Raw genomic sequence first — 24,101 nt, 5'->3', positions numbered from 1 at the left:
TATATATTATTTGTGGTACTGCGCTGACGATGACCTGTGTACATCAATTTATAACGTTTGCTGCAGGTATATTTATTGCTTATTGTCGATATTTTCGACGGAGGTGCTTTGATGGCTTTCAAAGTGCACGAATAAGAAGCCGTAAATGGGCGACTCTGTGATAGTCATATCACATCTAAATATTTTACAATACACCAAATTCCGCAACCGGTTAGTCCGGGGGTGTGGATTTGCTGAAGGGCTATAAGATCCACTCAGAAAAGGAACTATTTGCACTTGGTTTTAGTGTAAAGGCACTTGGGGGGCTCAGGGTTGCTTTACAAGCATCTAGTCGAAGCTCAGATTCCCACACTAAGCAGCAAACAAAAGGCAATCAGGAAGCAGTTGAGGGCAGCCCCTGCATGGCTTTGTAGTCATCAATCAGGTGGAACTTCTCGGCAAAATCACGGCCGCACTTCTGAGGCACAAGTGCACTTTTGGCAGCGGGAGAGGTCGCTAGGCACAGCTCTCAGACGCAGCCACAGCCCCCGCCAGGTAAGGGGCGCCGGGCAGGCTGGGGCAGAAAGTCACTCAAATTGGAGTGAGAGGTTTTTTGGGGAAACAACAAAGGAGATGCAAAGTCTGTACCAGGCCGGGCTGCCCCGCTCCGACTTAAAAGAGTTGGGCTAGAGAGCTTAAACTGGGTCACACGGATTGTTCAATGCAACATAGAAGTTAGGACCAAAAACGGCCGGCCTTCTAGCGGATACAACACGAACAGGATGCCATTCTGCAGAAGTAACTGCTCGTTATACGGTCACACGCATGGCATAAAGTCTGGCTAACAACTATGTCACAAAATGATATGAGAGATTGTAAACAGTTTGCTTTTGATTCAATGCAGTTTGATATTTACTGCACAACTCCACATGGGCTAATGACTCATGGACGAAATCGGTGGAATGTGGGGCACAGTATTGTGTACATTGTTTCAAATTATGCTTTGAAAACATCGAGCGAGGCAGTTTTTAGAGTAAGTATGTGTTTCTCTTTTGTAGTTTTTGATTTTCTAAGTGACATACCCAGACAGCAAAAAGTCTCACACCAGGAGGTTATGACATCGTCGTCAAGTAGATAATGTGATTCACACAGCTCAGTCACACACTCAGCCAAACAAGCGCCTGTCAAGGTTGCCGGTAGTACAAGCGCTACAGAAAGAAGTACCTGATTTTTCAATGAAACTAACAGCTCGGGCTACATAAACAGGACAATAAAGGAAGCAGTAACCCTAAAATTACATGTGCAAAACTTTGCTTGCCTGCAGCTGCGGGGGCTGTGTATGCTAAGGCTGCGAGGGATGGACCCAGGCGGGTACAGAGCGTGTCACGACTTTGCTGCAGCTCTGGAGAGAGGGAGGAGCGGCATCTACAGCCCCAGCCAGCGTCATGGCTTCTAGCAGCACGGCATCACCGGGGGAGCGGGGTGCCAGCCCCCGATGCTAAAGAGAGAGGGGGAGACAACTGGGCACTGAAACACGGGTGCCACCATCCCCCTGCCACCGGTTTAAGGGGGTCACCCATGGGCAGCGCGCACAGCCAGCCCCCGGCCCCCTCGCACACTCCGCTCTACGTAATGCCCTATCAGCCGCGGACGGCATATTTTCTGTGGCTGATATCAACATCGGCAAACGTAGACATGTTTTTTTTCTCATCCGAACCCCCCCAACGCCCACCTCCCGGGCCCAGCAGTTTCACTTGGGCCCCAAACTTTGGGGGCCCCATGCGAGGGCTGAGCAGAGAGGAAGGGGCACCCGCCCGGGGACGGCGCTCTCCCACGGAGAGCGCAGAAAGATACAGCAGTGAGGCCCTAGCCCGCTTCTCGGCGCTTTGATTGCCCCCACCCAGCTCCAGAGGTTAAGTTTCTTACCTGCGCTGCGCCTGCCCGCCCCGGACCGTGCTCCTGGCGCTGGGGGTCTGCGGGGCTTGGACCCGCCGTAGAACCAATCGAATAAGTGACATACCCAGACAGCAAAAAGTCTCACACCAGGAGGTTGTAACATCGTCATCTAGTAGATAATGTGATTCACACAGCTCAATCACACACTCAGCCAAACAAGTGCCTGTCAAGGTTGCCGTTAGTGCAGGCGCTACAGAAAGAAGTACCTGATTTTTCAATGAAACTAACAGCTCGGGCTACATACACAGGACAATAAAGAAAGCAGTAACCCTAAAATTACATGTGCAAAATGTTGCTTGCCTGCAGCTGCGGGGGCTGTGTGCGCTAAGGCTGCGAGGAGTGGACCCAGGCAGGTACAGAGCGTGTCCTGACTTTGCTGAAGCTCTGGAGAGAGGGAGGAGCGGTGGCTACAGCCCCAGCCAGTGTCATGGCTTCTAGCAGCACAGCGTCAATGGGGGCTTGGGCTACATACACAGGACTATAAAGGAATCAGTAATCCTAAAATTACATGTGCAAAACTTTGCTTGCCTGCAGCTGCGGGGGCTGTGTGCACTAAGGCTGTGAGGGGTCGACCCAGGCGGCTACAGAGCATGTCCTGACCTTGCTGCAGCTCTGGAGAGAGAGAGGAGTGGAGACTACAGCCCCAGCCAGCGTCATGGCTTCTAGGAGCACAGCGTCACCGGGGGAGCGAGCTGCCAGCCCCCGACGCTAGAGAGAGAGGGGGGAAACAACTGGGCGCCGAAACACGGGAACTGGTGGCTGTTCAGCTGGGTGGAGCATCTCCCGAGGCCAATGACATGCCACGAGCTGCCATCTTGCAGGAGTCTTGCTCGATCTGCCGCGATCTCGGCGTCACCTCTGCGCATCGTTTCTGGCACCAACAGGGGCCCCCACTGATCCACAACGTGGGGGGCAATACTTGTGCTATCGTCTGGAGGCTGAAAGCGGCGATGAATGTTGCAGGATCGGTTAGGGATCACGAAGTCCAGCGGGAGCTCTTCTGTCCCATCCACCACCCCTCCTTCCTCCCTCCACTGAAGACCAAGTAGAGCTTCAGTGATAACCCTGTACCTTTCAGACTGACTTCCGCCTGGCGTAAAAGCTTTCTTATCTTCTTTATGGGGTCATTTGTTGGACCAATAAAGAAAATAAGAAAGCTTTTACGCCAGCAGGAAGTCAAGTAACCCAGTCTGAAAAGGACGGGGCTTAGAGAGAAAGAAGAACGTCCCTAGGACCTCTTCTCCAATGGCTGGCCACCGTTTAGGATGCCAGCCAATGGAGAAGAGGGGCGGGGCTTAACCCTCGCTAGTGAAGTACTCCTAAATACATAAAATCCCACGAGATTGACTGCGCATGTGCGCAGTATGCCACGCGAGACCTAAAAACAACTGTAATAAAAGATATGTTTTCAAATTGTGAATCCAGAGACCCCAAACTTACTTTTCCTATCTTTTCCCAATTGAAAGTTACACTTGTAAAAGGTTACAAAATTGCCCCAATTGTACCCTATGGAAGAGATAGGCCTTGCAGTAGTGAAATACGAATGTAAGAGTATTTTACTACGAGTGTATGTAAAACTTAAAAGTACATGTCTTACCATTTAGGTGCACTGCACTCTGCCCATAGGCTATCCAGGGTCTACTCTAGGGGTGACCTATATGTAATAAAAATAAATGTTTGGGCCCGGCACATAGGTGGCTTTAACAAGTGGAAATGGCAGTTTAAAACTGCATGCACAGGCTCTGCAGTAGCAGGACTGAGACATGGCTAAAGGGCTTCTTAGGGTGGGGGGCACAACCAGTGCTGCAGGCCCAATATTAGCATTTGATTTGTAGGCCCTGGTCACAGGCAGTGCACTTTACTAGGGTCTTATAGGAGAACAAATATGCAAATCATGGGTAAACTAATTGCCATCATATTTTAGGTACAGAGCGCATGCACTATAGCACTGGTCAGCAGTGAAAAGGTGCCCAGAGATCTAAAGCTTACAAAAAGAGGTCAGAAAAAGACGAGGAAAGGTAAGCCTGCTTGAAGGGCCATTTCCAATAGCCTCCATCCTAGAATATCCAGTGAGAATTGGAGCAGTGCATATAGTGAACTCACTCTGCACCACTATACTACAGGGGATGCCACAATTCGGGCAAGGCCATGTTGTACAGAAGACATTTATGCATGATTGCACAATGTCTGCTATTCCACAGCGAATGACGGCAATATCAGTAGCCACTCACAAAACTTTTAGAGGGAGATTGGGCTTTTTTAATTGGGCCTCTTTAGCAATGCAAGTGAACAGAAATATGGCTGGGTAACCAGCCTGCCAGTTGAAACTACCACTTTAATCATCAAACAGATAAGAAAGTCTGAGATGTTTTACTGAAAGTGGATATGATTTTTTGGGGGGTATTTTATATTGCACGATGCCAGCCAAAGGCCATTGGAGGACTTTACATTAACACCAGATTACATTAAACAAGGTCATGGTTCGATTTATCTTGCTTAGGCAGTAGGAGAATATTTTGCTGATTTGCTATGAATCACAGGATGTTGAATAGATGCTGGGAATCTGGTTCACCAATTGTAAAGTCAGCATCTCTGGCTGTTAGGTCACATCTACTCCCTATAATTGATGTATATATTTGCTTCGCTCATATTAAAGTGAATGAATGAATGAATGAATATAAGTCTTATAAAGTGCAGGCTTAGCCCAGGGACATCAAGGCGCTGCGGACAGAGATCAGTGTATCAGATGTTAATGAGTTACAGAGCTAAATGTTTAGGGCAGGTGAAAGATTGGAACAAGATAAAAGCCATGTCCTCAGGGATTTACGAAAAGAAGAGTGGGTTTCCATAGTGGAAATTGGGGGAGGAAGCAAATTCCCTGGTTAGCCCCTATTAACGAGAAACCCTTCCCCCCACCTTACTTTCCTAAACCTGGGAACTATTAAACGATCCTTGCTAGCAGATCTCAAGTTCTTGCCAGGAAGGTATCTTTGAAACATATTATTGATGCCTTCTGACCCCCTATTGTGGGCGGCCTTGTGGACCAGGCATAAGGCTTTGAACACAATTCTCCTCCCCGGCGTGAGCCAATGAAGGCTTCTAATGGTGGCTGAAACTGAATGAAATTTAGGGAGAACCATCACCAGCCTAGCGGCTGCATTCTGCAGCACTTGGAGTTGATGCAGGAGACCCTTGTTTATCCGTGAATAAAGGGCATTGCATAAATCTTGCCTAGATACCACAAGGGCCACCACCGCCTGTTTCCGAGCTGGGAGGGAAAGAAGATGGAAGATCTTCCTAAGAGTCTGTATCATCCCAAAACAGGTTGAAACAGTTCTGTTTATTTGTGAACTCAGAGACAGATAGGAGTCCACAATGATGCCTAGATTCCTGGCACTAAGACAGGGGGAGGGGTAAGATCCGAGAGATGCGGGCCACCAAGCCTCTGACCAGATGTCGAGCTTGTCTCCAAAGATTAAGACCTCTGTTTTATCCCCATGGAGTCTAAGATAGTTCTCAACCATCCATGCAGCCACCGCCCGCATACAGTTTTTGAAATTTACTGCTGAGTCTAGTGTGGGTCACTCCTATGAGCATGGTGACGTGTATAACTTGACATATATCCTAGGCGCCTTATCACAAGTGCATTATATCCAAAAGCACTTGTAATTAGGCAAATGAAATGTCCATCACATTGTGACCAAGTAGACCATCCAGAAAACTCTAAATAAAGTCCTAAGGCTTGGGTGTGCTGCTGGTATCAGCTGGTAAAGTGTCAAATTGTGCAGCTTATATCAATGTGGTATAGGGAGTAAGTTATCTGTGTGTCATGGACTGCCTCCTCCATTAAGGCCCCTGGCATGACAGACATAGAATGATTTAATGCAAAGTATGCAAAAAAGAAAGACTATCAAAGCCAGTGAGTCTCGCCTAAAAAAGGCTGAGCTATTGGCTTTGCTAAAACTTACTTGCATGCATTCCAATTAACTAATGCCAAAATGGCAAACAGTGTATAATGAATGATTTAATGCAAAGTATGCAAAAAACAAGGACTAGCAAAGCCAGTGAGTCTCCCCTAAAACAGGCTGAGCTATTGGCTTTGCTAAAACTTACTTGCATGCATTCCAATTAACTAATGCCAAAATGGCAACCAGTGTATAATGATATGTGCACGGATGGCACATGCATAGTTATGCCCAGATAGCCATCATGTTATGGGTTTTCTGATTAATAAAAACCATTCCAAGATGACCACCAATGTATATGTATTCATCGTTATACGTGTGTACAAGAAGAGACGTGAGACGGGGATGTCAGGAGCAACAAACGAAAACGGGAAAGTATAAAAAAATACTTGCACTCTCATAAAATGCTAAAAAGGACCTGCAGGAAGTAGCGAGCTCAGTTAATAAAGGAAACTTCATTGATATATCGGCTCGGCCCTTGTCTGCTACTAAAGGACAAGCACAGCCGTCTGTTTCCCAGCAGCTGGAAACATACTCTACTGGGCTGACTCATTTCCACGGTAGAGGCAATGGGGCACATGCATCAACCTATTTAGGAAGTGCAAACGGTGCGAATCGGTAAATTCGGCCGTTTGCGCTTCCTAAATACGTTTTTGGGATGCATCAAACACTTTTTTCAGAATTCGCATTTTTTTGCATTTCTTAAAAATGCGAATGCATTTAAGGAATCGCATTTGTGAGATTCCTTAAATGCAATGCATCAATTAAAAAAAAATGTGAATGTTGAAATTGGAAGTGCAAATTAACACGAGGTTGACCCTCGTGTTAATTCGCGAAAATCTTTCAAAATGCAAAAAAATGCATTTTTTACACTGTCATGTTACAGACACCCATGTCCTTAGGACATGTGTGTTTGAAACATGCACTTTCAAATACATTTCAGGGGTGCAGGGGGGGTCCTTTGGACTCCCCCTGCACCCTTGGAATGCATCAACAAATTGCGAATTCGTAAATGCCTTCCCATTGACTCCTATGGGCCTTTCGGCCCATAGGAATCAATGGGATTTGCGAAAAAGCAGTTAGGAATTCGGTATTTATTTGCGATTCGGTAAAATTTGCAATTTTTACCGAATCACAAATAAATACCGAAAAAAATGATGCATAGCATTTTGCAATTCTTAATTTGCGATTCGGTAATTTTAGCAAATTAAGAAATGCAAAATGTATGAATGATGCATGTGCCCCAATGTCCCGCCCTTCTTTCTTCTTACCGCAAGCGGTCTTTCACGCCTCTCTGTTCGGCACTGGTTCCTCAGATTAAACCTAAGAATTGCTGAGTCATTTTTTTTGTTTGTTGTTGGGGGTGGATTTACACCATTAGGTCTCCTCGTCGGACTCCTGGCTGAGCTTCTAGCTACAGTGTAAATGTGAAGAGTCAGTCGACAGCTGGTGACTCATCATCTCCTAACTCTTCCAGCAGCCTTTGATAAAAAAATATTGCTTGCCTATCCATTGTGCTTCTACGACCACTTGTTGATAGTAATTAATTTACCTGCCGAGATCTTGATTGACCTCTTTACTGTTACCATTAGCAGATTGGTGGTATGCCTTTTGCCAAATTTCAATGTTGTGAAATGAATGATAAAATGAGTGCAATTAGTTAAGTATTTTGTTAACATCTTGTATACTCCCTTTCTGCACGAATATAAAGGAAATACTATGAGTTTCTTATTGGCAGCAAGGGGAAACAGCAACAATCATCCCATTTTAAATAGTGTGTTTTCTGCTCAGGATCGTTCAATTAATTCTACATGTTATAAACATCTCCTTTCAACTTTTTCAGGCGCCGACTCATGCCAATGCGTTAACAATACAGGTGCGTCAACATAAATGAATGAAATCAACTTAAAACATACCATTTACATACTGAATGTGCACTGATACTCTAAAACCCGAGTTTTGTCTTAAATTAAAGTGCATCCTCTAAACGGCAAACCTTTTCGCTATGTTTTATCGCTGCACCGACTTAGCAGCAAGGTATATATATATGTATAGCTCACATATATATGGCTCAAGTAAATATTTCAAGTGTCAAATATTGTGTTACAAAAAGTACACATGAGGTACCAGTATTTTGTCTCATAGTATTTCCCACTACCTGCTTGCCTCATGGCCTGCACACAGCCGGCACCACAGAGAACAAAGTGCTGGGAGTAGAGAACAAACCCGCCCGGCTCCCCGGGCTTGCACCCGGCTGACAGGGTTCCAGCTACTGTACCGCATGCGGCAGCCCCAGCGCCCTCTGCTCTTCGATGGCGGCCATTGTATGCTGGCGTAAACAGGCCTTTTGTTGTGTCTGGCCGCTCCCACGCTTGCTGGGCAGCTGAAACGTGGCTGCGTAGTCAGGGTGGCCGAACTTGGCATGCTGCGCCAGCGCTAATGTTTGCCACGGCATCTCATTTGCATGAGCAGGCTTGCTGAATTGGTTACGGGTGAGCGGGGAGCCCCCGCCATCTCCACATGAATGCATATTGAACACTTGGCTGTAAATCAGCTGGTTCCTTCTTCCACGCACCCCCTTGCGTGCACTAACTTCACGACGTGCTGCACCGTGTATTGTGCATTCATGTCCCACACAGACAAGCATCCCAGATGCTCTCGCCGAGGTTTGCCATAACAGGAAACTGTTTGTATAGGTCACAACGGCTGGCCCATTCTTCCGCACAGGGCAGGGGTGCAGGCACATCAGTGTTCACCATGCACCGAAGGCCTCTCACACTTAGGTACTTCTGCTGTCTGTAAATGTAAATGCCTGTGCTCTGTACAAAAGACAGAAGGCACTAATGGGTTGCCAGTCAGTAATTGAGTGCTGTTCTTTGATTTATTACAAGAAATACAGACACTCGGTTAAGTATTCAAGTCAACACTCCCTGGATGTATAACATTCGAGCAAGCCGTAGGCCGTGGGCAGGCAAAGGTGGGTCTTTCTTAGAAAGACGCACTCAAAGGTCCCAGTTGGAAGTCCTTACAATAAGCCTTGCAGAGCAATGCATACGCGCTGGCTCAGGCGAGACCTAAAAAGGGAATAAGAGAGACAGAGAGAAGCAACAGACTAGATCTCACTCCTTCAATTGAAAATCGTCTCAGCTGTATCTTGTTGTTGCGGGGACAGGGCTTACCGAACTGGCTTTATGGAAGTCAGAGGATAACAGGTAACTAAAGCATACTAACTGGTTTGAAAATTTACCACACAGCAACGTTTGAGAGGCTTACTGTTTTTAGCAGAGGGTGTTGCTCTAACAAGCCTTAAGCAGGTCAGGAATCCAGTTGAGGGGCCCAGGGGATGCCACTGCAAACTCAATGGTAATAGGCTATGAGCCAAGTGAGAGTGGGAGCACAAAACACAGCAGCAAGGAGTAAGGGAGATCGCACTTGGAATATACTGGAAAACTGAGGGGAAGTAAGAGGGAGAAAAACAATTAATTTGAGTGACAGATAACTAGTGCAAACTGGCATGAAAGCGAAGCACCACAACATTTCACAATACAGTGGTAGGCAAAAAGCACACGCCATGAATGGCTTTAACCCCTTCACAGCGGCGGCTATTCCGCCGCGCGGCGGGCGCATGCTGGTGACGGAACCGCTCTGTCACCAGCCGCGGTTGCGCTGTGCTCATGACGGAGCGGTTCCGTCACGGCCCGCCCGCTCAATGGAACGCTCAGCGCAGGCGCGGAATCCGTGCCGCGCAGGCGTGCCGAGCGGGCCGTGACGGAACCGCTCCATCATCAGCACAGCGCGACCGCAGCTGATGACGGAGTGGTTCCGTCACCAGCAGGGGAGGGGTTAAGTATAGCTCTGCCACCAATAAATAAGAAATGTTCCAGTAGCAGGAAGTGAGTCAACTAAATATCTGCCAGTTAGTGTTCTAGAGTTCCCACTAGCTTCAGCTTTCACTGACCCATCTCCCAGTCTCCAATCCCAGTACACCTTTTGCCTGTCTGTGCCAGCAGTGGCAAATCCTGAAGAGCATAGGAAAAGTGTCTGTCAGGCTGAACAAAGGTCAGTCCGACAGACGCTCTTTATGTGTAAGTCACTCAGACGGGCACTGCGCATGCACTAAATGCACAGGTGCCTGGCTGTCTGAACGGAACTTTTGTGGACTGAAGATATCACAGTGCTGTGGGCGTAACCTGCTAAGCTCAGCAACGTTTTTCAATGTCCTCCCCCTTATGACAAGTGGGAGTGTCACTTATAGCCTTGGACCTTGGTGCTTCACTTATAATCCCCGAAGTCCCCAGGGCTGAATGTTTATGAATGACACCTCGTTACAGAGTTGGGTGGGGTCAACAATTCTCACTGACCCCATCCCAATCTGTGATAAGTTAGGGAATGCCACCTGCTCTCATTGGCTGACCTAAGGTCACTCAATGAGAGGAGATGGCATTCCCAAAAGTCAGGAACGACCAAGGCTTCTCTCGCTAAAAGCTGCAGCAGGTGAGTTGTATGTTTTTTAATGTTTGGTATGTGCATGCATGTATATATGAATGTATGTATGTGCATTCGTGAAGATCCTTAAACGCTGGGTCAGCAGATCCCTGTCTGTGTTCTTAGAAAGTAACAACAAGTTAGCGGACATTCAATTTGGTTTCCGCCCAGAACACGGTACAGAATCTGCGATGGTGACCGTGATGGACGATCTTCGCTTGTTGGCAGACAAGGGACAGTCGGTCAACCATAGTATTTTGCTGACCCGACTTGAGAAGTTTGGAGTGGTAGGTACTGCTTTGGCCTTGTTCTGCTCTTATCTCTTTGGTAGGCGTCAGGCGGTGGCTCTTCTGCCGTTTCAGTCTGCTTTTATTAATATCGGCCATGGTGTACCTCAAGGGTCTGCCATCAGCCCGATTATGTTTAACATCTATCTTAGTCCTTTGATCGATATGATTCAGGATCACAATGTGAAGCTGATAAACTATGCTGATAACAGATTATTCTATCCTTGGATGGCACCTAACCTTTGGCGTTGGAGGTTTTTCATGCTTGTATGCGTGACACTATGCACTGGCTATGGCAGAATTTTTTACATTTTAATTCTGAGAAAACCTATATCATGACCTGCACTGTAGGGAAGGTTCCCTTACCTCTCCCTCATAATTTCTGCATTTACTGTGTAGCTGCAAAGGTCTAGAGAATGAACGAAGGCTACTACTAAAACAGCTCTGGAACCAAAGACGCCTGCGAACTCGACGACAAGCATTATTGGCATGTTTTGCAGGAGGAGACATTCAATTAGCTTGCAGACAGGTACGTTTCATGAAATTAGCAAACATTGTGCTAAATCCTCCTGCCAGTATATGAACTGACTAAAAAACGCAAACATCCGAAAATTATATACCAGAATCATAACCTTTATCTGTTAAGCTGTCTTCTTGTTAGATTCGTTAGCGAACTTTTAGGGTATTTGTAAGCAGAAAAAGTACAAATTGATGTCTGCCATATGGAAACTCCTGGCTTTTAACTTTTTTAATTTAGGGTCGTTTAAACAGATTTTGTAACTTTCACTTGCAGCAAATAGTATTATCACAAAAGTAAAAAAAAAAATACTGCAATTTTTAAATGGCTCTCTAATGTCATTGCAATGAAATGAGTTGTTTTTATGTGCTTTGCAAAGGTGATTTATTCTGTTTTCTTTGCTTAATTGCAAAGATTTTCATTAATCATGCAATAAAGAATTTCCTTCACATAATTTCTGCCATTGGGTACTTCTTCCCCCTTGGTTCTGGCCAAAACAGTCCGTAATCTGGGAGTCCTGTTAAGTGCCGATTTGTCTTTGGAGGCACAGGTGAACAAAACTGTGGGTGCTGTTTTGGTCCTATTAGAGAGTTTGAGAAAGATCTTCCCACTGCTGCCTGATTCTGCCAGAGAATTAGTAGTGCAAGGCGCTATTTTAAGTTGCCTTGTCTATTGTAATGCTCTGTTGCTGGATTTCCCTAAATATCTGATCCAGCGTTTGCAACGTGTTGAAAATATGGCGGCTAGATTAGCTCTGGCTAAACCTCGAGACTCCTCTGCCTCAAAATGTTTGGCCGAGCTACACTGGCTTTCAGTGTTGCAAAGAGTACATTTTAAGTCCTTGTGTATAGTGTTTAGGGCCTTGCATAGTTTTGGTCCAAAACCACTGCAAGAAAAATTACTCTGGTACATCCCCACCCATATCTCTGTTCTTCTTCGGCCTGTTTGGTGAAAGTTCCTAGGTTTAACGGGTTCAGACTGGGTGGAGGAGGCTTCAGCATTGCTGCCGCCAGGCTGTGGAATGAACTGCCATTCGGTATTAGACACTGTAATTCCCTGCTGCTGTTTAGAAAAAGGCTTAAGACATGGCTGTTTCCTAGAATCTGATTTTTCCCTCTGAGTATTGTCCAATCCTTCTGTCGCCTCTTGATTAACATTGGTTCTTTAACTACGTAATGTAGCGCCAAGGTACCCCTGGGGTGTTTGTTGCGCTTAATAAATACTATATACAATACAATACAATTTGTGAGTGCGTGTTGTGAATGGGTGTGTGCCTGTGAATGTATGGGTGTGACTGAATGTGCATGTGTGTGTGGCTCCTGCCCGTCCCCCTCCCTGCTTGAATAACCAGCTGCCACAGATCTCTGCTCTATCTAAATCTTGAAACTAATGCCAGCTCCACCAATACTACTATTAATAAACCCTCTTTGACCAATACATCACCTATACCACTAATACTTCCACTAATTTCCCCACAACACAGCCAATACCTGCGCCACCTATAACAATGTAACAAATCCCTCAATTACCATCAATGCCGCCACCATTACCAATAAAACATCATAGCTACTGTCAATACTACCAATTCCACCACTAACGATACTAACTCCAAAATCACTGCCACCAGCAATATTAATAATACCATCAGTACTACCAACAATATCACCACCACCAATGTGACTATTAATACTATTAATACAACCACCTCCCATATCAATTCCACTGATTCCATTAGTAATACCACCAGAAATACAACAACCAGCAATAACAATACCACCAATACCATGGCACTATTACCACTTATACCACACCATCACTATCACTAATATGAGCGCCACCAACACAATGCCAATCCACCACCAATACCAGACTACCACCAACAGTACCACTTCCAATACCATTATCAATACAACCACCACCAAAACCACCACCACCAATACCATCACCAACTACAACATTAGCATCACTACATCAATACCACCACTGTCACAACCACTAAGAAGCAATAGAAAAATCAATAGGTTTGGCTTTAAAGTGATTCTGTATGGAAAAGTAATTTCTGCATTGTTGTGTTTGCAAGTGTTGCCATGCTGAATTTCAGGCTGTTGCATTTGCCAATGGTTGTTTGATCTGCTATTCCTTTGATTACTATTTTACAGAAACCCATGAGTTACAAATTGCATAAATAAAACAACAACAAAGAAATCATTGCACGTTGATTTTTTTCTGTGAATTTGATTGATGTTCTTAAATTCTTGACCTGTATGAAAAAAAAATCATCAAACAGTAGGATGGAGTAACAAGGACCATCAACTGTGCCCTACAATAGTTAGTACCATCCACGTATTAGTAGTGTTGCATAATATGTACATGATGAGTTTCTTAATCCTGATAAGCTGACCAGCAACTTTTAAATTGTTTATGTCTACTGATTTTACAGGCAAAGCAACACCCATCCATTTTTTATCCAATTGAGGAAAGAAGAGTTCTCCAACTCTATGAGCACTCATTTACAAATCCATTTATGGACATAAGTCATATTTTCACCAAATAAAAACCTTAATATGACCAACTCGCAACAAGAAAATTGGAGGACGATCTCACCTTGTTGAGCTCTCTACCTATACACATCAGACAGGAAAATGAAGATTTAACATTATGCTGATAGCAGTGGTTGGTGCTCTAAATTGCAACAAGCAGGGGAGACGAGGCACTGTGAGATAAAGACATTTGTCCAGGATCACTCAAAGTGGTCAAGTTGCATCTTTACTTTTTCCTCTGCTTTGCAGCATCTTCATATCGACTTTTACTCTTTCACCTGTCATATACTCCAATTCCACCTCCATACCCTCTAATCCCTCCTTTTCTGCTGTGTCAAGTCATCCCTCCCTTCTGTCTCACACCTTTTTTCTCCCTATACTTTATGATATTTCTCAAACCATCTCTCCTCTTTTAACCTCTATTTCACACACAAGTGAAATCAATTTAGTCTTTGTCATCCTCTCTTTTTAATCTCCTTCTTAATTTAAAAAGTAAGAACTATGCACAGCAAGCACCAATGCAACACAAACTGGATACGAACAAATACCGCTTGAGCCCAACACCCAATCAAAATCAATTAGACTCCTATGTAAAGGAACATCCACCGTAAGAAGCCATATAATACACCACAGACACCTCAAGGGAGCACTCAAAGACTCACAACAAACATCTAGAACAATAAGGGCACTGTTTGACCTGGCATCATTGGCATAGATTTCCCCTGTATTTGTTGCCTTTGCCTCTTGTTATTTGTGCTGTGTTGGACTTTGTATTTTTTGGCCTAGATACTTTGGACACTTTGCCACTGCTGTTCAGTACCAAAGTGCAAGTGCTCCCTGTAAATTGTTGTATGGATTGGTGATTCCGGGATTGGCATAGTTGATTTACTATTCAGTCCCTTGTACAGTGCACAGTGGGTGCCCAGGGCCTGTAAATGAAATGCTGCTAGTGGGCTGCAGCATTGATTGTGCCACCCACACAAGAAGCCTGTAAATGTAACTCAGACCTGCCACTGCCTGTGTGCAGTTTGGTTCTGTCGTGTGAAACTGGCAAGTGCACCCACTTCCCTAACCTTCCCTTTCCTTACATGTGAGTCATCCCTAAGGTAGGCCCAAGGTACCCCTGTGGGCAGGGTGCAGTGTGTGTGAAAGGTAGGACATGCCCTGGTGTGTGTGCCATGTCCTGATAGTGAAATACTGTCAATTTTGTTTTTCACTTTTTTCACTATTGAAAGGCATCTGTCACATAGGATAGAATTGGACTTCATTTATAACACCTGATAAATGTGACTTACAATTAAGACAAGATAGGAAGTTGAGTTTAGCATGCCTGAACTCTGAATATAAAGATGCACCTTTTAGAGAGGATGATTTTTACATTCTGTGTTTGAAAATACTACTTTTATAAAGTAGGTATTTTCTTGCCTAGCCATCCTGTGTGGCTCTGCTAGGTTTGTGTATTGACTGTCTGGCTTTGGAGTGAGTGGGGCTGGGGATGTGCATTCTGTTCAGACAGCACCTTGGGGTAAGAGGTGTGTCCTGCCTTTCCAGGGTGAGTCAGGGGCTGGGCTGAATAGACCTGGGCTGTATTCAGAGTAGGGGAAGGAGATTTCTTTCACACCTGAATGGGCCTGGTCTGCCTTTGACAATGCTGTCTCCACCTCCCGCCAGAAAGTTGCACCAGAGAGGACAGAACTGGTTTTGGCTGGGCAGAGAGCTTCTCTGCCACCAGAGAACAGAGGAACTTGTGCTATAAAAAGTGGGGCCAGACCCCAGACTTTTAGATTACTTCTGGGATTCAAGAGGAACATTTGCCAAGGAGAGGAGCTGGAGAAACTGAGGAGAAGTACTGCCCCTTTGCTGTGTGATGCAGTGGCTGTTTCTGCCAAGTGAAGGACAAGAACTTTGGTGTGTGAGGTGTGTCCTCCTTGAGGAAGATCTCCAAGGGTTTGAACTAGAGCTTGCCTCCTGTTTTGAAGTCTCAAGGATACAAAGACTTCACCCCCAGCTCCGCTGAACTCCCTTGCTGAGAGTTCCGACCCACCAAGAGGAGCCTGTTGCTGTTCTGGGCCTCTGGAGGTTGTTCCTGTTGTTGGGAGCTGGAAAAATAACGCAGCGAAGAAGAGCAGAAGCGCGAGGCATGTACCTGTTTCCGATGCATCACCGAAGAAACCGACACAGCGCCTCTCCGCAGTTGGGGAAATAACTGCACAACGCATCAAGTGCACCGATCTACAAAGGCCGAGATCACTGCACCTATTCCGATGCAGGCCCTGCTGTGCAGCTGCAAGAATGAACGTATTGTGTGACTTCAGCTGTAGAAATCAACGCAGCGTCATTGCCGCCACCGCATCGAGAACTGACGCATCCCCGATCCTCACGCATTGCACCAGGGCGCCAAGTCGACATCAACATTGGGCCCATAGTAAGAAACTGAAACATCACTATCCTGCACAGTAAAAATCCAACACATCACCTCCCCTCTCAGTAAGGAACCAACGCATCACCTCTCCTGCGTGGCGGTGAGGAACCGACCTATCACCTTCCCTGGAGTAAGGAACCCATGGATCACCTTTCCTGCGCATACGGAACCGACGCATCACCTTCCCTGCGGCTGTTTTTGTCTATGATTTTGACGCATCCAAGGTACTTTGTGTTGAAAGTGTTGCATCTCTAGCTTGCTATGGGCTTAACTGTTTCTACCTTTTGAAAGTCACATTTGTATTACTGTATTGTGGATTTGTGTCATTTTGGTCTTGTTTGGTATAGATAAAGATTACTTATTTTTCTAAACTGGTGTGGCGTCCATTTGTAGTGTTTTCACTGTATTAGTTTATGTTTGAACAAATGCTTTACATACTGCCTCTGAGATAAGCCTGTCTGCCCATGCCAAACTACCAAGGGGATGAGCAGGGGTTATTTTAGAAGTGTATCCGCCTTACCCTCACTAGGAAGAAGGGTCCCTATTTGGACATAGGTACAATCCATTGCCAACTAGAGACCCCTATTTCTAACAGACACGAAATATCATCCCATTAAAAACATCACTCATCGCTTGGGCAGCCCCACTTCTCCATGGAAGCAACACACAACCTACCTATAATCCACCACCCCATCTAAAAAACATGGTACCTTAAAGAAGCATACATTGTCCTATATAAAGTAGCAACCAATCCTTCATGGGAAATATTTAATACTCTTTACCACCCTACCCCTCCCACTTTGGTCTCTCCCATCCCTCACATAAAGAACTCTTACAGACAAATAATCGGGTAAAGTGCTGGCCCCATAAAGTGTTGGTCTGGTTGCACCCTTAGATGACATACACCCTTACAGTGTGCTCTTTTTATTTCTTTTCATTTAACCTCTCTGGTGGAGCTTTTCATCACAGAAACTACAATGGAGAACTTTGTTAACCTTCTTACAAATAAAATCAAATTTGAAACTACTGAAGGGGAAAGAAGCTTGGTCTTGGGCGGTCGAGCAGTGACCTGCCTGGAAGTGTTTTTTAAAGCGCCATTATAGTCATTCGCTTTTGAGTGAAATAATCAGGCACATAAAATGTCAGCTTGACATGGAGACAAATAATACTGTATTTTTCTAAATCGATTCAGATCTGATGGTTTCCAGGGTGATATATTAAAGATGTGTCTGAACTGCTCGGTTGCGTTTCAGCTGCCAAAAACGAGGATTAAATGTATCCGAGGTGTTTGGAGGCGGCCGTCTACACGAAAACAAGAGCGCTCATCCTTTCTTATCAAAACGCCCTGGAATCGTTAATGCGAAGACGGCAGTATTAAGTATTGTTTATGTGGCACAATGCAGATGCGTGGAATATTGCATAAACCAGTGATAAGCACACATTTAGTTTTCCATTCCAAAGTGCCCATAACGAATTACATCCACTGATAGGATTTTCACTCGAAGGAAATCTCAATCATTCAACATGGCGTAATGGTGGGCATTTCATATAAAAACCATAATGCAGGGTATTAGGTGAGATTACATCAACATAAACACAATTTCCCCTGGGGCCTAAAAACTAGGGACTTTTGTCTCGATTTCGCTGTGTCAGAAAGTGGGTTATTGATTAGATACATGAAAGCCATAAAACGGATTAAACAGACCCTGATTAGGTCTAAAGACAAATCTAAGTTAAATTCCGCTCAAGCCTTGGTAGCTGTGACATAAGCATCAGGGAATTCTCCAGAGTAAATTAAGTTCAAATTGTATCAACAACTTTAAAGTCAAGAAAATTCATTTCGAAACACTAGAATAATTTAATTAGCAGCAGACCCCAAAACAATCACAATAAGGTAATGGGAACCATAGATATGAATGTTTAAAGTTTGAGGCAAAAACAATGGACATCATTTAGGCGTCACAACGGGTTTCAGCTGCGATCCTTGGTTTGCTCCTTGTGACCTCTGGCACTGCCTTTGCGACCCCTGGTCTCAGAAGTGGAAACAACAGTGCCTGGAACACAGGCGCAGCTCCTCCGTTATGTTTGGAGATCTATTTTTCCTGGTTATCTGTCACATTTCTTATTACTCAAATAGTGATGAGCTGGAATATGACCCTATCTGACAGATAAAGGTAAGTAAAAAATGCTTTTAAATGTATTTGGTACGCATGCTTGCTGGTAAGTGTGTTTATCTGAGAGAATGCATGAGTGAGTGTGTGTGTTTAAAAATTTGTGTGTGAGTGAAAGTAAAGGTCAAATGGTGTATGATGTCACTTCCACTACCCGTGGCATTTTGGTGAATTAACTCCATGGTAAAAACACCTAGAAAATAAATTACCACTGCTAAGTCTCACTTTGCAGTTGACCTGGACATAGGTGAGTATTCAGGTTGACCACAATGGAGTGGAAGTCGAATACGAAAGCGGTTTGCCCCCATTTAATTTCCTGATTAAAGCTAATATCCCTCCCCCCTCTCCCACCTTCTGCGAGGGTCCTATTCCCTCAAATAGTCAGTCTTTAGCCCTCATCCCCCCTCTGACCTTGGATTCACTTCCCCCTCTTTTCAGGCGGGTGAAATCTGGCTCCCCCGCTGACATTGGCCCAGCACGCATATTAAGTCAGATTTTCCTGGACTGTCCCACTCCTGCCCTTTCCCTGTTAAATAATTCATTCAAACTTGGCACTGTCCCTCTTTCCTTTAAGACTGCTACGGTCATCCCTATTTTAAAAAAACCAGGGGCAGACCCCGGCGCCCCGGCCAACTACCGGCCAATTTCCCTTCTTCCTTTTTTAGGGAAGATCGCTGAGTCCCACCTTACCCAGGTTTTGAGCTCCTTTATCGAGGGCAGCGAGTATCTTGCCCCCTGCCAAGCAGGTTTCCGCCCCCGTCATTCAACAGAGAAAGTGGTCATTTCAGTCCTGGACCGACTCAGGGAAGGATTGGACTCCAGCGTTCCTCAGGCCCTCGTTCTACTAGATCTGTCCGCCGCCTTTGACACGGTGGACCACTCCATCCTTTTGCGCCGTGTCAGGTCGGCGGGCATCGAGGGCCCTCCTTTGGCCTGGCTGGAGTCCTTCCTGTCCGATCGTTCTCAGGCTGTCCACCTGGCAGAATTCGCTGCTCCTCCTCGTAAAATAAACTGTGGGGTTCCCCAGGGTTCTTCCCTCTCCCCTTTGCTTTATAACCTATACATCTTCCCTCTTATTTTTGCTCTGCAGCAGATGGAGGTCGCGGTGTACAATTATGCCGACGACCTCCAACTTATTTTTGATTTGTCCTCGGCCTCATCAGGTCAAACCAGTCTCCAGTCCGTGATGCTATTTATCCATGAATGGATGAATATGAACCATCTGAAATTAAATCCGGACAAAACGGAGTTGGTCCTGACAGGCGGTATCAGTAATCCTTGGTCACCTCTTTTTTGGCCTTCATCCCTGGGTGCCCCCCCCACTCCCTCCCTATCAGTTAAAACACTAGGCATTATCCTTAATCAGCAACTCACACTTCATTCACATATTAGTTCAGTTGTTTCCTCTTGTTTTTTTTCCTTACGGACCATTAGGAAAATATCCCGGTTTTTCTCTGTTCCCGCCCTCAAACTGATTATAATCGCCATGGTTCTGTCAAAAATTGACTACGGGAACATCGTCTATAACGGTGTTCCCGCATATGCTCTTCACCGCCTTCAGCTGGTCCAGAACCAGGCAGCCCGCCTGGTTTATGGCCTGGCTAAATCACACCACTCTACCCCTCTTTTGAGAGCCCTTCACTGGCTCCCTATTAAACAGCGGGCACTGTTTAAACTGGGATGCCTCACTTTTCAAGCCCGAGCGGGTACTGCTCCGGCATTTATTAATTCTGCTATCACGAATTACTGCCCGCCGAGAGCTCTCCGCTCCTCTTCCTTGGGCTTGTTGGCAGTACCACGCTTCAAGAAGAAAAGAGCTGGTGGTCAGAAATTCTCAGTTCTGGCCCCCACCTTCTGGAACGCCCTACCACCTTCAGTAAGACTTCTGCCCTCCTATATGGAATACCGTAGGGCCCTAAAAACCCTCTTGTTCCAGCAAGCGTTCAACGGCTAGTCCATCGCTCTTGTCTGCTTGTTCATGCCTCTGTTAACTGTTATCTCTTAAGCGCCAAGAAACTGCCTAGTATACGAGCGCTCTATAAATGCTTTTAAATTCTAAATTCTAAATTCTGATCAGTAAATTTCTTGTAGGGCAAAGTCTTCTAGCTTAGCAATGTCCAAGGTTGAAGTGGTTGAAGGTTGTCTTATGAAGGGTACATCAGATGATGCCATTGGTTTTGGCACAGAAATCTCTAAGTAAGACGAAGCTGGATTTCATAGACTTCATAGTCACTTTACTGCTGCAATAGACATGTTGCCTCTGTTCAGTTTGTGATGTTACCTTCATAGTTATGTTTTGGTTCTCAAAATCGACCTGAGGAGCAAGGTAGAAAACTGTAGCTTTGTCTCACAAGTCACAAGCCTGGAAACCATTACTGCCAGTTCCACTGAACACGATGTCAGCACAAAACAAAGGTCCGAATGGGGCAAACCCAGCATTTTCAGTCACTCTGGGTGACCCCTCCTGGGCCATCCTCAGGACCATGTCCAAGTCCTCCAGAGGTATACAAATAAGTCACAATTTATTTTACAGCTAGTGAAATGTTATTTCTGCGTTCCTTTATAGACCCCTGGTCATCAGAGCAGACTTCAAAACACCAGGTCTCTCTCTCCCTCGACTGCTCCTGCAGTATCCTCTCCTCTATAGTCTGCCAAGTCCAATTAGAGTGAAGAGTCATTTGGATTTTCGTGTCCCCAAAACAAACTTGAGGTCAGCCACTTTGAACTTGGCGATTAGTTCAAGTACCAAGGTGACAGCATGTGCTAGGATACTTATCTCATATTCTGCCAATAGGGCCTTATTTATTCAAGGATCTGAGGTCGTTGTGAGATGCCTGTCCCGGTTCACGAGCCAGTAATTGGAAATGTGTCCCACACAATCCTGTCTACATTTTCTCTCTATACACACAACCTTTTGTAGCACTTCATCTTTGTACAAATTCCTAGAAGCCCAAATTTAAAATGTCAAATCCTTTTTCCTCCGGAGGGGGTCTGGCTCTTCTTAGCCATGTCTTAGTTTTCACGAGGCATCCGGCTCTGTGCCAGAATAAAAATATGATTCTCCCTCCTGCTGGGCTTGAAGCCTGAAAGAGTAGGAGGGCCCTGAGAATGAACATGAACAGATCAAATCAGCTGCATTTGGCATCTCCAAGTCAACAGAGAAAGTGTGAAGATTTACATTTATTCTGCCAACTGTGTCAATACCCCCCAGCATAGCTATTCCTTGCTAAATGGTTACACCCAAACTAATGGGCTTACATTGCACACTTTAAAGTAACATTATCATATAAAAATGTTTTCTGCTTTATAAAGTCACTTTCTCTTCCCATATCTCACTGCTTTTAGGCTACAGGTCAGCTAGAACACAGTAGTGCTCTGTGCAGCCATATGTTTTATATATTTTTTTTCCTCGGCCCCTCAACTAATACTCCAGTTTCTTACATTGGTGCTCAGCGGTGTGATTCAGTACTTATGTTTGTGCAATGCCACTCAGTGATTTGTATATAACTAAAAAATCCCTTCGTAAAAGCTGACATTCATTTTTGATTATTTAAATGTGCCTTTATTTTTAATTGGGCAATATTCTTTTTTCAAAACTATACTTATATCTGCTTATTTTACACTTCTGATTTTTGGAAGACTGGAGGTGAATCCCAGCAACAGCGAAAGCCTCACTGTGGAAGAGCTAAACAAGCTGTGTAATGAAAGAGGGCTGGAGCTAACAAAAGGCCCCAAGAAAAAAGGAGTACCAGATAGCCCTCAGGGTCTTGGAAGAAGTTTGCATGTTGTAGTCTCCATCACAGGGGGAAGGAGGATGATGTTGTAGAAGAAGAGGAAAGAATAGATGAGGAGGAAGATAATATTCTGGTAATTGCTCCAGAGGAGAGATGAGGGCTTAGGAAGCAAGGCCCCTTGTTGTGTCAAGGGCAGGGAGTAGTGTGTCCTCCCACAACCTGACCCCTGAAAAGTTGGAGGACAGGTAAGCTCAGGCTGTAAATGGCCACTCTTCCCATGGAGGAGAAATAGCAGGCCATGGCAGACAGGAAAGATGTAGCAGATGCAGCCAAGAACTAGACCTGGAAGCCAGGAGGGCACCATAGTCCAGTGAAGATGGAGGTAGAAACATAGAGGTGCCAGAGGAGATGAAAGTGTCACATCCCCAAAGACCTGGTGCATAGCTCTGTGCTGGAGGGATGAAATTGACAAGGGATTTGAGACTTAGGAGGTAGCTTTATCCGAGAGGAGGATTGAGGGACTGGTCTCTGGAAGCATATGTAAGCCACTGGAAGGGATACCCTACTGGTCCTAGCTAAGGCTGGCAGAGTGATGTACGTCCCCATGAAAAAAGCCCTTCTTTGCAAGTTTGATCTAACCCTAGAGAATTTTCACTTGAAGTTTAGAAGCATTCGGAAACTGTCTAAATAGTTCTGGGTGGATTTTGTTGATTTCTCCAGTAAGCTACTAGCTGGGTGGGTGAAGAGCATCAAAAAGAGGGACTAGGATGGACTCTATAATCTATTCACAAGAGAGCACATGTTCAGTCATTGCTTTGCAGAGCTGTGGCATTATTTTATTCAAAGCTCATTGTGCCCAAAGAGTTTAAAAAGAGGCAGAACCAGTACCAGAGTGTCAAACAAGAAACGGAGGACGACCCCAAGAAAGGTGTTCAGGGTTCCTTACCAGTAGAAGGATGGGGGTAACAGGAAACACCAATATGAGTTCCCTAAAGCCCCTAAACAGTTTCCAAGTGAAGGAATCCCAGTCTGATCTCGAGCAGATGAAGGGTGGGTTTAATAGGAAGAAATCCCCAGGATGCTTCTAGACCAGGTGGCATGATTAGTACCAGTATGGACACCAGAACCCCAGGCTCCAGCAACGCACTGTCATCAAGCTCAACTTCGGATCCAGCTTCCCCACCTACAACTCATTGACAACCACTCTTCCTCCATAAAAATGTTATAAGTCCGAAGATAAACTTTCAGCCGGGCTGAACCTGGTCCTTACATCCGACAAGCGCTCTATCGTAGTTCACCTTAACTTTTGAGTGTGACCTGGTCTAGTGCGACCAGATGATGGCGGTTGGACCTTTCTGCTTTTTGTCTCTATTTTTAATTTAAACAAGAGCCTGATTCACCAAGGGGCCTCTGTACTCATGGCGGAGTCCCGCAGTCGTGGGAGAGTCTCCACACTTGGGGTGGAATCTCCACAATGATAATTCTAATTGCAGAGATTCCGCGCGAGTGGGGAGACTCTCCCACGACTGCAGGGTCTCAGCCACAAGTGTTGAGGCCCTTTGTGAATCAGGCCCTATATCTCCAATTCTACTCATTGGACATTTGATATTTTAGTTTAATTGTATTTAACAGAATTGACTCAATTTTTTAATATTGGTTTGGAATTTTCTTGTATTGTGTTTTCTCTTCATTACTCTTTGAGTACTGCAGAAATACTTTACACATTGACTCTAAGTTAAGCCTAAATCATTAGTGCAAAGTTACCAGAGGGTCAAGAAAAGGTTTATTTATTTACTTTTGTGTTTCACCCCAACAAGGAGCGTGATTGTTATTTGAGAAGAGTTCTCACTCCCCTCAACTAATTGATTTGTCACATTTGTAATGGGCTGATTTTGATTTTGCAAGATTGCTTGTTTGTGTAAAAGAATAAGTGCCAGTGCTTGCTTGGTGACCAATCCTGCATGTTTTAAATGTGGATACCCCTCACTATGTTAGCTTTATTCCAAATATGTCATATCATGAAATAAAAATAACCATCTTGTTCA

General features: G+C 45.0%; 1 protein-coding gene across 1 annotated transcript in view; it reads left to right on the top strand.

Moving 5' to 3' along the window:
* Positions 1–24,101, top strand: part of ASIC2 (acid sensing ion channel subunit 2) — a 1,943,108-nt gene that overhangs the window by 1,074,981 nt on the left and 844,026 nt on the right. The gene's annotated exons all lie outside the window — the stretch shown is intronic.

Source organism: Lissotriton helveticus, chromosome 5_1 (genome assembly GCF_964261635.1).
Source record: "Lissotriton helveticus chromosome 5_1, aLisHel1.1, whole genome shotgun sequence".
NCBI classification, from domain to species: domain Eukaryota; kingdom Metazoa; phylum Chordata; class Amphibia; order Caudata; family Salamandridae; genus Lissotriton; species Lissotriton helveticus.
This window is presented reverse-complemented; position numbering and strand designations above follow the sequence as displayed.